Source organism: Gorilla gorilla, chromosome 8 (assembly GCF_029281585.2).
Source record: "Gorilla gorilla gorilla isolate KB3781 chromosome 8, NHGRI_mGorGor1-v2.1_pri, whole genome shotgun sequence".
NCBI lineage: Eukaryota > Metazoa > Chordata > Mammalia > Primates > Hominidae > Gorilla > Gorilla gorilla.
In genome coordinates this window covers 71596736-71609951 of record NC_073232.2, presented here as the reverse complement: position 1 = coordinate 71609951, position 13216 = coordinate 71596736, and the positions used below count along the sequence as shown (strand labels likewise).

The window sequence follows — 13216 nt, the reverse complement described above, 5'->3', positions numbered from 1 at the left end:
GTTACCATTTATTAAATTGTCCCTCTTTCCCCCACTGATTTATACTGCCATCTTTATTGTAGTTTCAATTCCCATAAATGTGTGGGCCTCTTTCCAGGTTCCCTATTTTGTTTGTCTCAACTATTTTGTGCCTTTACTCTTTTTTATTTATATTTATTTTTTTTGAGACGGAGTCTTGCTCTGTCACCAGGCTGGAGTGCAGTGGCACATTCTCAGCTCACTTGCAACCTCTGCCTCCCGGGTTCAAGTGATTCTCCTGACTCAGCCTCCTGAGTAGCTGGGACTAGAGGCATGCGCCACCAAGCCTGGCTAATTTTGTATTTTTAGTAGAGATGTGGTTTCACCATGTTGGCCAGGATGGTCTTGATCTCTTGATCTTGTGATTCACCCACCTCGGCCTCCCAAAGTGCTGGGATTACAGGCGTGAGCCACTGTGCACGGCTGCCTTAACTCTTTCAAATAACCTTTAGGATGACCCCAACAAGCTCCATGGAAATGCTGCTTGGAATTTTGATGGGAATTTCACTGCACTTATGAATTATTTGGAGGAAAAGTCACATCTATATAATAAGTCTTTACAACCATGGTGTCCAATACACTTTTTTCAGATCTTTCGATCTTTCTTTCTTTCTTTCTTTCTTTCTTTCTTTCTTTCTTTCTTTCTTTCTTTCTTTCTTTTTCTTTCCTTCCTTCCTTCCTTCCTTCCTTCCTTCCTTCCTTCCTTCCTTCCTTCCTTCCTTCCTTCCTTCCTTCCTTTCTTTCTTTTTCTTTTTTTGAGATGGAGTCTTGCTCTGTTGCCCAGGTTGGAATGCAACGGCCTGATCTCAGCTCACTGCAGCCTCTGCCTCCCAGGTTGAAGTGATTCTTCTGCCCCAGCCTCCCAAGTAGCTGGGATTACAGGTGCATACCACCATGCCTGGCTAATTTTGTATTTTTAGTAGAGATAGAGTTTCGCTATGTTGGCCAGGCTGGTCTTGAACTCCTGACCTCTTCTATGTCTTTCAAAAAAAGTCAAAAAAATTTCTCCAAAATGGTTCTGTGCTGCTTCCACAGGATTTTTCACCATATATATAGACTCTTGTTATAGTAAATGCAATCTCTTTCTTAAATTACATTTTCTAATTAGCTGTTCATGGTGAATTTTTTTTTATGTTGGTCTTATGTCTAACAACTTTTCTCTATTATTGGTCCCAATAATTTGCCAAAAGCACTCTTGCATTTGGGAGAATTACCCTTGCATCCTGACACAATCTCTTTATCCCTGGGCCCTTTGCATTTGTTGTTTCTTTTGTTTATAAATCTCTTCTGACCTTACCTCCCTCCCCCAGTGCATGTCCCCTTGCCTTGCCTTGGCTCTCGAAGCTCAACATTTATTTTGATAAGAAACATTTCCTGACCTTCAGGGTACAGCCACTTTCATTAGCACTGGAAAGGTTATCACTCAGGCTTGAAGAAAGTGCGTTAGTATAAACGAGATGGGTAGACCAGTCCCAACCCAAACCAAAAACAACCATGACAAACACAACAACACTTAATAGTATGGTGTCTTTAAACAACAGAGCAATGGCAATCATCTCAGGAAACATTTTAGAATGGATGTTTTAGAAATGATAGTTTGTAAACCACAACAAAATAAACTGGTAATCACCAGTTGCTTTTGGGGATTCCATGAGACTAAGACTGGGTTATTTTAAATGAATCAGTTTATTTGATGGGAATATTAGTCTGGGAGAGTTGGATTTTGTTTGGATGTTAGCGTTTCAAGATGTCAGAAAGGACTCTTCCTGTTTCTGTTCACCGCTACCTGTCCCATTCACCTTCATGATAACCAATATCTAGCACACATTTTACACTAATTGCCTCAGGTTGAATGATAAGCTAGAAGAAAGGTTTGTGTGCATTTGGGCAAGTGAACCTATCCAAGGATTTATGTCAAGTGGAAGGGACATTTTCCAGACGTGTTTTAGGAGACAGTTGTTGGCCACTGGCCTTAAAGTGGGGTTGATACAAAATTGACAGAAATGGGGACTGTGTTGGATCACAGTTCAGGACTGTAAAAGAATGTTTGTGGCTGCGTGATGTGGAAAAGATGTACCATATCTTGTCCAAATGGAGGCCAAGATGTATTAATAGAAGGAAGACCTGATTATTAGAACTGACAAAACGCAGGTATGTTGCTTTGTAAAGTGGCGCATCCACAGCGGGTATTCAAGATAGAGCACTGTTTTGTAGGTAAGGTGACATCTAATGTCTTTTAAGCCGTCTAATTCCCTTTATAAAGAGATTATTCCAAAGAAACCCACATGGAATAAGACTTGCCCATCTCCAGCTCTGTTTTCACCCACACAGAAACTGCTTGTGACTCTCTTGCCCACTGTGTAACAGATACCCTCCTAGTGAAAGTTATAAATTTACTCTATAGTAAGCAAATTTGTTCATAAAATGGAAAAATAATGAAATTAGGAGCAAGAAAACCTAGCTGCCAATTCTGTTAGCCTGGGTGAGTTAATCCTTAGTTTCCATGTGTGTAAGAAACGAACAATAAAAACAACCACCCTTCGCATGATGGAGAGAATATAATGAATAACATGCCAGATCTACAGTGATAACAATTACAAGGGCCGGGAGATGCCAGAAGTGTTCTCATTGGCTCTTTTATTTGATAGTTAATAATGATTCAAGTTTTCAGAACTCACAACAGCTACACGGATACAAAAATTATCAAAGCTTATAGCTTTGCAACAGACAATTTAAAATACAGGATCAACGTCTCTTAAGTAGTCTGTGTGGCAAGGAGAAGAGATCCAATGTTTCCAGAACTCTACTCCACACAAAAAATTAAAGAGCTATGGAAAGGGAGATGATGACCTATTAGCAGCCCCGCTGAGACATTAAGGAGTCCCGAAATTCTCAAATCTTTCTGTTGTTCCCTAAGTTTTAGAGTAGCTCCCTCCGCAGGGGCAACAGGTGTCCCCCAGTCCTGAGCCCTGCAGCTGTCCAGGTGACATTGTCTTTATACATGAGCAGACGCTGCTCCAGCCGATGCTTCTGTGTAACTGGAGGCCCTGCATGTGCCGAGGTGACTGAAAATGGTCATGACAGTCACCAGCTGAGAAGAAGGGCAGAAACATCTCCTGTTCTGTTTGTAGCCCCCTTAACACACACCACAGGCCCTCGAGAAGACAGTTGGAGCATTAGCAGCCACTCTCAACACATGCTCATTTCAGGGCTCTGGAGCCCATCATCTGAGCCACACTTCTGTTTCCGGAATTGAAATGAGAAGCTTCAAGGTTCAATGAAGTCCAACAGGAAAGCATTACATTGTCTATATGCTTTCTATATGCTTGTCTATATGCATTGTCTATGTGCTGAACTTGAGGTGTAAATATAGGATTTCTACCAACTAGAATCTGGCAGAGAGAGGATTTCTACCCCTCAGAATCTGATGGAATTGTGTGCGCGTGCACACACACACGTGTACACATGTGTGCACACACATAGTGAGACAGCTCTGGAAGTCAAGGACAGTGTGGGAGCTGGTGAGGACCCAGGCAAAAGGTGCTGGGGTAGAGGGAGGCAGATATGCATTATAATTATGCCATGTGCATAATCACACTCAACCATAGTTACAGGGCTACCTGAGGAGAAGTAAAAGAAGACATGTGAAAGCAGTGAGCCTCTGAGTGGGCCGTGTCGGGGCAAGGAGTAGGGTGTGGTCTTGGACTAGGACTTGGATCATCTCCTTGGTGTTCACAATGGCTGCCAGCCCCTGAAGGCGGCCTCTGAATATGCAGGAGTCACTCCTGGTGGGCACAGTCTCCACACCTCAGCTACCCTGAGTGCCCCCACCTGTCTGCCAGGTGAGAACAGAGAGGGCTGGGGTGGGGCTGTCAGCTATGGAAACACAGGAATGTGCTGAGAAAGGGGCGCCGAGGGCAGAGGGCAGATCCACCAGTGCCGGGCATGACCAGGGAAAGAATGTTGCCCCTCAAATTATTTTCTACCAGGGCATTTAGTTTTAGAGGACAAAATGTTCAGAGAACATGGATCCTTCCAGTTGAGAAAGAAAAAAAAATCAGAGAGAATGGGCAGGTGCAGAGGGAGCCACCCAAATCAAGGACACCATGTAGGAAGCCCAGGATGTGGGCCAGGGTGGCTGTGCCTAGAGTCACGGTGGCAGAGAGGTCACATTTGGTCTTCACCCTTTTTTTTCTTCATGGCTAGCACAGAGGCTGGCACCTTCTGGGTGGTTGTTGAGGGAAAAACTATAGGAGTGCAGTCTAGCAGTCAGCCCTCTCTGAGTCTCAGCTCTTGGGGGTGGGAGTTGGTGTGGAGAGGGTCAATGCCCAACTCCAATCCTCATGCTTCTCCAAGGTCAGCATCTATTCCTCCATCCTCTGAATCCAACTGGAAACATCCATGTCTCCTTGACTTGGATTCCACTCAATTGGTGGAACCACTCCATTGGTTCTGCTCAATCTCTTGGCCTCTTTGCTGAGATCCTGAATGCCCAGGGGCTTCTCTCCTAGTCTTCCTCGCCCCTTCCCAAGGTTCTCAGCAGTGGCTGAGTCAATATTAAAACTCACCTCTGCTAACCCAGACATCTCTGCTTTTTCCTTTGGGCCCCATCATCTTCCTGGAGCAGGAACAAGGGTGCATTTGAGCCACAGTCGTCCTGACTGCAGCAGAAAATACGATTGCACACACCCAGACCGCTGATCCACCTTCTCGTCTCCTTGGAGCTCAAGACCAAGACCACCTCTGAATATATCAGCTAAATCCCAGTGAGGTGGAGGCCATGGGTTGCCTTGGAGAGTCCCCGGGTGTTTTATCCTGCCACAGCTCCAGGGTGGGCTCAACATTCCCACTGCTGATGACTTCATCTCACCACCTCTCCTGGTGAGATGGCTGGAATGCTGGCAGGTGGGAGCTGATTTTTAACATGTTCTTACCCGCCCTCAGTGTTCTCTCCACCAGCCCCTTGAAATAGTAGAGCTGTGTGTGTTTAGTGGTTTATAGTCTTTGTTTTAAGTTTGTGTAGTTTCTGCTGTTCACCTTCAAAGGAGAATTGACAAGCCGGACCTCATGGAGGATCCACAGCCCAGGAGATATTCTTGTTTTTTTTTTTTTTTGCTTTATTTTGGAAGCAGAGGCTTCAGTTGGGGCAGGTCAGTGTAAGTGGCCCTGGGCCCTTGGCAGGCCACAGCGGGCAGAGCCTTCCCCCAGCTCTGTGCACGTGGGTGCTCCAGGATGGAATAGAGCCTATCCTACACTTCACCAGTACCTGGGTCACCCCTTGACTCATCACTAAGTTACCTTGAATTCATCTGCTGACCAGGCACTGGGTCCAGGGTTTAGTTTGCCTCCTCAGGGTCAACCCACCCAGGGAAATGTGCGTTGCCCAACCATGGGCTCCTGTGTGGGGAGAAGATGGGTTGAGACCCAGTGGGTTCACTGTGTGGGCCAGGTGCAGAGGAGGGTGAGGCTGTGTTGAGGGTGCTCTCTGCTCTGTGGCCAGCTGACTCAGCAGCAGGGGATGCTGGCTGGACTGAGCACAGGGAGGATGGACTGCCACTGCAGTGCCACACAGGAAACTGTTTCGGACTCTGCAATAGTTGATCAGCATCAGGGCATGGGTTCTGGAACTCTTTACCTTGCTTACCACCCCCATAAGACCATGTGAGTCTTTCCCCATGCACCCAGAGGGCACCTTGGAGGGGGCTGGGAATAAGAGAGGTGGGTCAGTCGCCCTCAGCAGGCTGGGCGTACCCTGGAGGGAGGCTGGCGCTGTGGGGTGGAAGACACAGGCACATTCAGACTGCAGAAGCAGGGTTTCACTTCCAGGCCCTCTACACTTCATATTGTACCCACGTATTTTATGTTTGTCTTCTCTAACATTTTGAGAGAATAGGAAAGGACAAACTCAATGCCAGTTATTGGAAACTTTCTAGAAGCCTCTTTTGACTGATTCCCATTGGTGTCCTCTCTTCCCCATGCTTCCCGGCGGAGGAGGAGATAGTCCACACTCTGGGCAGGTGGTCAGCATCGTGAAGTGTCTCACCTGGTCACTTTCTCTGCTGTGTCTGACTGGAGTCTGGCATTCCTGGGGCTGGGCAAGGGTGGGTGGGAGGGAGGGATGGGGGTAAGCTGGGGAGGTCCTTTGGAGCTGGGGTTGGACCTTCTTACCCAGCACCGATGCAGGCCCTGCACAGAGGATGGGTAACAAAAAGTGCAGCTGCCCTGAAGTACTGTTACTTTCCCTGTCTGAAGTACTGTTACTTGCCCCATCTGAAGTACTATTACCTTCCCCATCTGAAGTACTGTTACTTTCCCCGTTTGAAGTACTGTTACTTTCACTGTCTGAAGTACTGTTATTTTCCCCATCCTCTGAAGTTCTGTTACTTTCCCCATCTGAAGTACTGTTACTTTCCCCATCATCTGAAGTACTGTTACTTTCCCTGTCTGAAGTACTGTTACTTTCTCCATCTGAAGTACTGTTACTTTCCCCATCTGAAGTACTATTACCTTTCCCATCTGAAGTACTGTTACTTTCCCCATCTGAAGTACTATTACCTTTCCCATCTGAAGTACTGTTACTTTCCTCATCTGAAGTACTGTTACTTTCCTCATCTGAAGTAGTGTTACTTTCCCCATCTGAAGTACTGTTACTTTCCCGTCTGACTTGTTCTTTGAGTGTGTTCCTCTCTCAGAGCAGCTTCACAGGATGGTGGCTGTGATTTGGGCAGGGTCTGTGTGTTCCTGGCTGTCATCCAATAGGATCCTAAATTGCACCTCCACTTCTAAAACCAGGTCTGCCATCCCCTCCCCACCTGCCGGCATGTGCAGCAGCTTCTCCTGGCTGCACAGAACTCAGCGCTCAGGCCCTGGAGCTGGGGCTCTGTCTCCTGGCCTGTGACCTGGGGCAGGCCACTTAAACCTTGCCTGATTCAGTTTCCCTCATCTTAACTGTTAGCTATTATTATTATTTTGGTGATAGGGACAAGTAACAGGTGAAGAAACCAAATAACTAGAAGGGATTGTGGTGTAAAACCTAAATCATAACCAAGGGAGGGGCATGCAGGTCACATTTTAGTTGGCATGGTGGTTACTTAGTCTCTGAGGTCGTTAAGTGGCCTGTGGTCTGAGGCAGGTGCAACGTGAGAAATCCAGAGAATCATGAGGGGGTGGGGCAGGCTTAGAAAAGGGAGAATCTGCTGCCAGAGAGGCCAGATGCCATGAGTCCGAAGGAATCATCCGGCCCCCAGCAGACAAGCCTGGAGCCAGCCTGCTCCTCTGGCCAAAGCATTCCACCCCCGGACCTCTCCTCCAGGTACTTCCTGTCCAGACGGGCAGTGGCCCCAGAGCCTGGGAAACCTGCCCCACAGGTGAGGGCAAGAGGTGTGTCTGAAGTGGGTGAGAGGCTGGTATGAGCCTTGGTTGCTGCTCTGGAAACAGGAAGAAGAGATGTGGAAGAAGAGATGTGGGTATGGTGGATTCTGACCCTTGGCTCCCCAAAGTTCCACAGGTATGTGCAGTTTATCTGTCTCATTGATTATTAAGTTCTGTGGGGGAACGGCTCTGTCAACATCGTCCCAGAGACATCTGTTGATGCCTTAGTGTTCCCTGTGGTCAAGGTGCCTGCAGTCTAGCGGAGGAGACATGCAGAAAATCAGAACTGCATTATCTTAGTGCCAAAACAGAAGTGGGCATTTTGACATTGCAGTGGCAAAAGGAGGACATGGTCAACTACAGGTGGCTATCTTAGTTTATTAATAGCAAAATATTAAAAAATATTTTAAAAATTATATTTGCCTCCCAGTGGAGGGTCTTGGGTAATTGGGCAACCCAGTGCTAAAGATAGGACTGGGACTTTCATCATAAACCTTTTATACATTTGTGTTTTTTTGACATTTAAAAATCAGAATGTTTTCAGCTTAAAAAAAAACATAATAAGCTTCCATAGTTCTTAGAACTGGGACTGTCCACATCAGGAATACGTGATTTGCAATGCCAAGAAAGATGTGCTGAATTTATTCGGCAAACTAAAGAGAAAATAAAATTTCTTTGAGTATTTAAAAAAACCCAGGAATGAATGCTATGCATGCCACACACTAGCATGCCAGATAAAACAGATGTGGAGTCAGAAACTGAATGATGTGCCTCTTGACCTTTGATTTGACCTCTTGTGCCTTTGATTTTGTCATGTGTATATATTACTTATTTAAGAATTATTCATGTAATTGTAAAAGTGGATGAGGAAATGATGTAAAAACAGCTACTCCTTGTGGAAGGTTGGCCTTTGTGCTAAGTGCTGTGTGCTCCACCTCATTCCTAGAGCAGGGAGCATTTGCAGAGGCTTGGGAGGGAGTGGACGTGTCCCTGATGCTAAGGGCAGAGGAGGAGCGGGAACCTCGGGCAGCTGGAAGGGCATCCTGAAGAGACGCCTGCCTGCCGCCGTTCTCCTGGCAGCAGGGCATGCTGGGAAGCACCTGGCAGGAAGTGAAGAATTTCCGATTGTCAGCGGAGGGATGGGGCGTCACCAAGTCTGTGGCAAGCACACCAAGAACCAGCTAAGTCCAAGGCTCACCTGCATGGCAAATGGTGAAGGCAAAGTCCAGCTGCCAGCCCAAAGTAGAGCACTTTTACAGCAAGCTGCTCTCAAATCATTTCCAAAATCCAAAGTTGCTGTAGCTGCAGTCAGGGAACTTCAACAGGATGTGGGCCAGGGGTAAGACAGAAGCATATCTTTACCTGGTTCTCCATCTGGGAGAAGAGCATCCCGAGGGAGAAGGACCAGACACCTCAGTAAGGACTGGTGCTCAATGTGTCGGGGCGTGGGGGGCGTGGGGGCTGGGTGGGTGGGTGGTGAGGAAGCAGGAGGGGCCAGATGGAGAAATTCGAATTGTTCCTTTTGCTGCAGACAATAGGAGCACGATAAATTTTTCAGCAGGGGAGCCATGTGATCACATTTCTGCTTTAGAAACAAAGGGAAGAGCTCAAAATCCTGGAAAGATGATATCTGAGCTGGAAGCCCTCTTTGAGTTCTGACCCTCTCCTTGTGAAGCAAGCAACTTGCCAACATCATCAAACCCTTCATTTAAACTCAGAAGAAAAACAAAACAAAGCAAAACAATGCAACCCCCAAACCCTTCCTGTCATTGACCCTGGGTCACCGTCCTATTTCTAACAGGCACATTTTAATTACTGGCAACTCATTTTCTTGATTGGGTCTCTACAGCAGGCTGGAGTCTTTACTCTTGAAGACGCCCTCCAGCTCTGTTCTCTGGTGTCCCACTTTTTTCTTTGCTTCTTAAATTGGACCAACCCAAGGCAAAATTGTGATGCTGGTAGCACCTATTTTTTACTTCCTTACTCATACTACGAGAACATCTGAATTAAATCTGAATTAAATTATATACGTTATTTACTTTATTTAGTTATACAATAAAGTTTGGTAAAAGCAAATTATAAAAATGCACACATAGGGTGAAAGACTTAGGGTTACATACGACTGGCCTCATCTCTTAAATTAAAATACTCTCTCCCAAAAGACCTAGAGAGGTTACGTGATCCTAAACAACTAGCTGGTAGCAGAGTTAAGGCTAGAACACCTAGCTCCCAGTGTTCCTTCTCTTCTATTGCGTATACTGGCCTATTCTTCATTACACCTTTATTTTGGTATTTATTAGAGAGTATTTCTTCAGCTATTGCTGCCTAGAAAACTATGCAGAAACTTAGTGGTTTAATAAGAATTTATTATCTCCCATTGTTCTGTGGTTGGCTGGGTGGTCACAGTCATATGTTGACTGGGGCTGTATTCATCTGAAGGCTCAGCTGGCCTAGGCACCCTCGATGGCTTGCTCGCCTGGCTGCAGGTTGATGCTGGAACTCACGCATAGACTTAGACATAGACTCTTCATGTGGCATGGGTGCCTCACATCATGGCAACTGGATTCCAATAATGAGACTGCCAACAGACCCATGCAGAAGCTGCAAGGCTCCTTATGACCTGGCTTCAGAAGTCCTGTAGTTCCCTTCCGCCACATTCTATTGGCCATGCAAATCCCCAGGACCAGCCCAGATTCAAGGGGAAGGAAATCAGAGCCCACTTCTCAATGGGAGACATGACAAAGGAGACCATCTTTAATGTGCTACAAGGAAAGTGGAGAGAGTAGGAAAAGCAAAGGCTGTACTGAACAGGTAAATTTGAGAATCATTGCAGTAAGAGTTTAGGGCAACATAGAATGAATTAAATTAAGTCAGCAGAAAGCTGGGTGGCATACCTTTAGGCATTAGGTAGACAGGAATCAGTAGGACACCCTCTGTCTTTCAGCACTCATGTTCTGTTAGGACACAGATATTAAGCAGACAGTCATTCGGATTTTAAGTTTTAAAACAGAAGTGCCTATGGTTCGTGAATCCATCCATCCATCCATCCATCCATCAATCCATCCATCCATCCACCCACCCACCCATCCATCCATTCACTAACCTATTCATCTATCCACCTGTCTGTCTATCCACCCATCCATTCATTCATCTATCCATGCATTAATTTTTTATTTATTTATTGAGGTCCTGGGGCTAAGATCTTAGATCATTGAGCTTACGTTCTAATGGGGGGATAGATAGACCCATTGCAGGCAGTGATATGAAGAAAATAAGATGAGGAGGGGCAGTAAAGGGTGGGGTGGGAAAGGAGCTGCATTCCAGTTAGGGTGATGGGAGAAGTTTTCTCAGAGGACAGGAGAGATAGGATGACACTTGTGGGATGAACAGGATCCAGCCAGGTAAAGATTTGGAGCAAAAACTATCAGGAAAACGCAAAGGTTCCTGGGGCACAAATGGGCTTGGGGTGCTCAAGGACCAAAGGAGGTCAGTGTGGCTGGAGCTCTGTGCCTGGGGAGCACGGAGGTGTGAGAGGTCAGGGAGGCCTGAAGCAGTGTTGGGAGTGCAGAGAGTCCGGGGCTTGCCCTTCCTGGGGCCACTGCTCTGTACAGAGCAGGTGATATGAGAGGTGGGTCTTCAGGGATAAAGGCTGCACTTGGCTTGAGTGAGTTTATAATGAGGGAGGGGTCATGGGAGGCTCAGGTTGGAGGCAGAGGAGGATACTAATAAAGATAACGAATATTTAGTTATCCCTAGTCATGTTCTTCTCACAGTCCCATTTAAGCTTTATAATCCCTATGCAAAGTGGGTGCTCTTATTATCCTAAATGGAGGGTCAGTGATCAGCGGTCACTTTCCAGGCTTGCTGACTTTGAGGTCCGCTTAGGAGGCATCTAGGTGGACACGTGTAAATAAACCATTGAGATTACACCTTGCTCATATTTGGCACTCAGTAAATAAGTGTTGCATGTGATAGGGGTGAAATATAAAATTCAAAGTAGCTCCTCCATGGTGCTGAACTTGAGCTGCTAGAGAAGTGTCTATGTTACAGCTTGCTTGGCACTGAAATGAGGTTGCTGAGATGTGAATTCAAATCCACTCTAATTTCCAATAAGGACTTTTTGTGTTCATGTGGTGGTCATGTGTTTCTTTTTTGGGTGATGAGTCTCTGAACTTCATTCCTGTGTTTAGGCAGGGCCTTTCCCACCTTTATTTTGCAGAGCCCAGCTCCCACTGAAGGCATATGACCCAGATCCTGAGAACCAGATGCACCGGCCTGAGCTTTCGTCAGAAGCAAGGACACACAGAACCTTTCTTAGAGGCATCATTAGAGGACCGGACATGGTGGCCAGAGGCCGCAGGGACAGAAGTCCCAGGGCCATGTCCAGGAACTGGGCTCAGGGGACCTCCTGGTGCCACCTGCATATCTGAGCCCATGGAGTTCCTCTGGTCTATTCAGTTCTCTCATTTTAACTTAATTTTGTTTTTGTAGGCTTTCTTAAAAAAGTGCCCAGTTCATTTACGTGATCACGTTTATTGTGCAGAGTTGAGTGTGGTTCTCTCGCAATTATTTAGTCTCCACTGGGTCTGTGATTATATTTCCTTTCTTATTGCTAATGCTGTTTGTGTTTGATTTTCTTCTTTTTTTCTTGGCCTGACTTAAAGAGGTTTGTCTGTTTTATCTTTATTTTAAAAATAACCAACTGTTTATTTTTACTTCTCCACTGTGATTTCCCCCTTTATTTCTTTAATGTTTGAGTTTATATTTTTTCCTATTTATTTTGGCTTAAATTTTATTATCATTTTGCTATATCCTTGTGTCAAGCGCTTAATTCAATTATTTCGTTATTTTGACTTCTAAAAAATCAGTTAATTCTATGAGTTTTCCTCTATGTACTACATTGAGCAAACTCCACAGGTTTCTGTAGGGGGCATACTAATTGTAATTCAATTTCGTTTTCCATGTGTAGGTCCAGATTTATTTGAATGTCCAAATACTTAGAATTGTAGGCTCTTGTTTTGTTATTAAAGTCTGGTTTTATTACATTGTGTTTAGAGAAAATAATATGGAGGATTTTAATTTTAGATAAAGCATTAATATCTTTTTTATCCTCAAACATGATCAATTTTTGACAGTGTTCCAAAAATATACTATGAAATATATATTATCTGTTGGAATAGAGTAATATATATACACACTCTGCCATGTGCATATGTTTATATATCATATTTAGTCAATGGTAGTTGTGTTAGCCAAGTCCTGGAGTCATCTCGATTCAAGTTTGTTGAGGCAGAATTGTCCATTTCGTCCTCAGCTCAGCTTCAACTACTTAACAGAACCTGATTCATATAGGAATTAAGTAAATGTTTGTTGAATGAAATTCAGTGTCCCCAACCTTTTTGGCACCAGGGACTGGTTTTGTGGAAGACAGTTTTTCCATGGATGATGGTAGGGGATGGTTTCAGGATGATTCAAGTGCATTACATTTATTGTGCACTCTATTTCTATTATTATTACACTGTAATTAATGAAATGATGGTAAAACTCACAATAATGTAGAAATCAGTGGGAGCTCTGAGCTTGTTTTCCTACAACTAGATGGTCCTCTCTGGGGGTGATGGGAGACAGTGACAGATCACCAGGCAATACATTCTCATAAGGAGTGTGCAACCTAATATAGATTCCTCGCATGCACAGACCACAATAGGGTTCGTGCTTGTAGGAGACTCTAATGCCACCACTGATCTGACAGGGGGTGGAGCTCAGGTGGTAATGTGAGCCAGGAGGAGTGGCTGTAAATACAGATAACACTTCGCTCACTCACTTG

At 45.2% G+C, this 13216-nt stretch overlaps 1 long non-coding RNA gene across 1 annotated transcript; it reads left to right on the top strand.

Moving 5' to 3' along the window:
- The first annotated feature begins 7228 nt into the window (after positions 1-7228).
- LOC101148941 (uncharacterized) lies at positions 7229-12556 on the top strand. The gene is made up of 3 exons (XR_002007552.3): positions 7229-7330; positions 7456-7525; positions 11609-12556. It is a non-coding gene; the product is annotated as an uncharacterized lncRNA (long non-coding RNA).
- Positions 12557-13216: the final 660 nt, after the last annotated feature.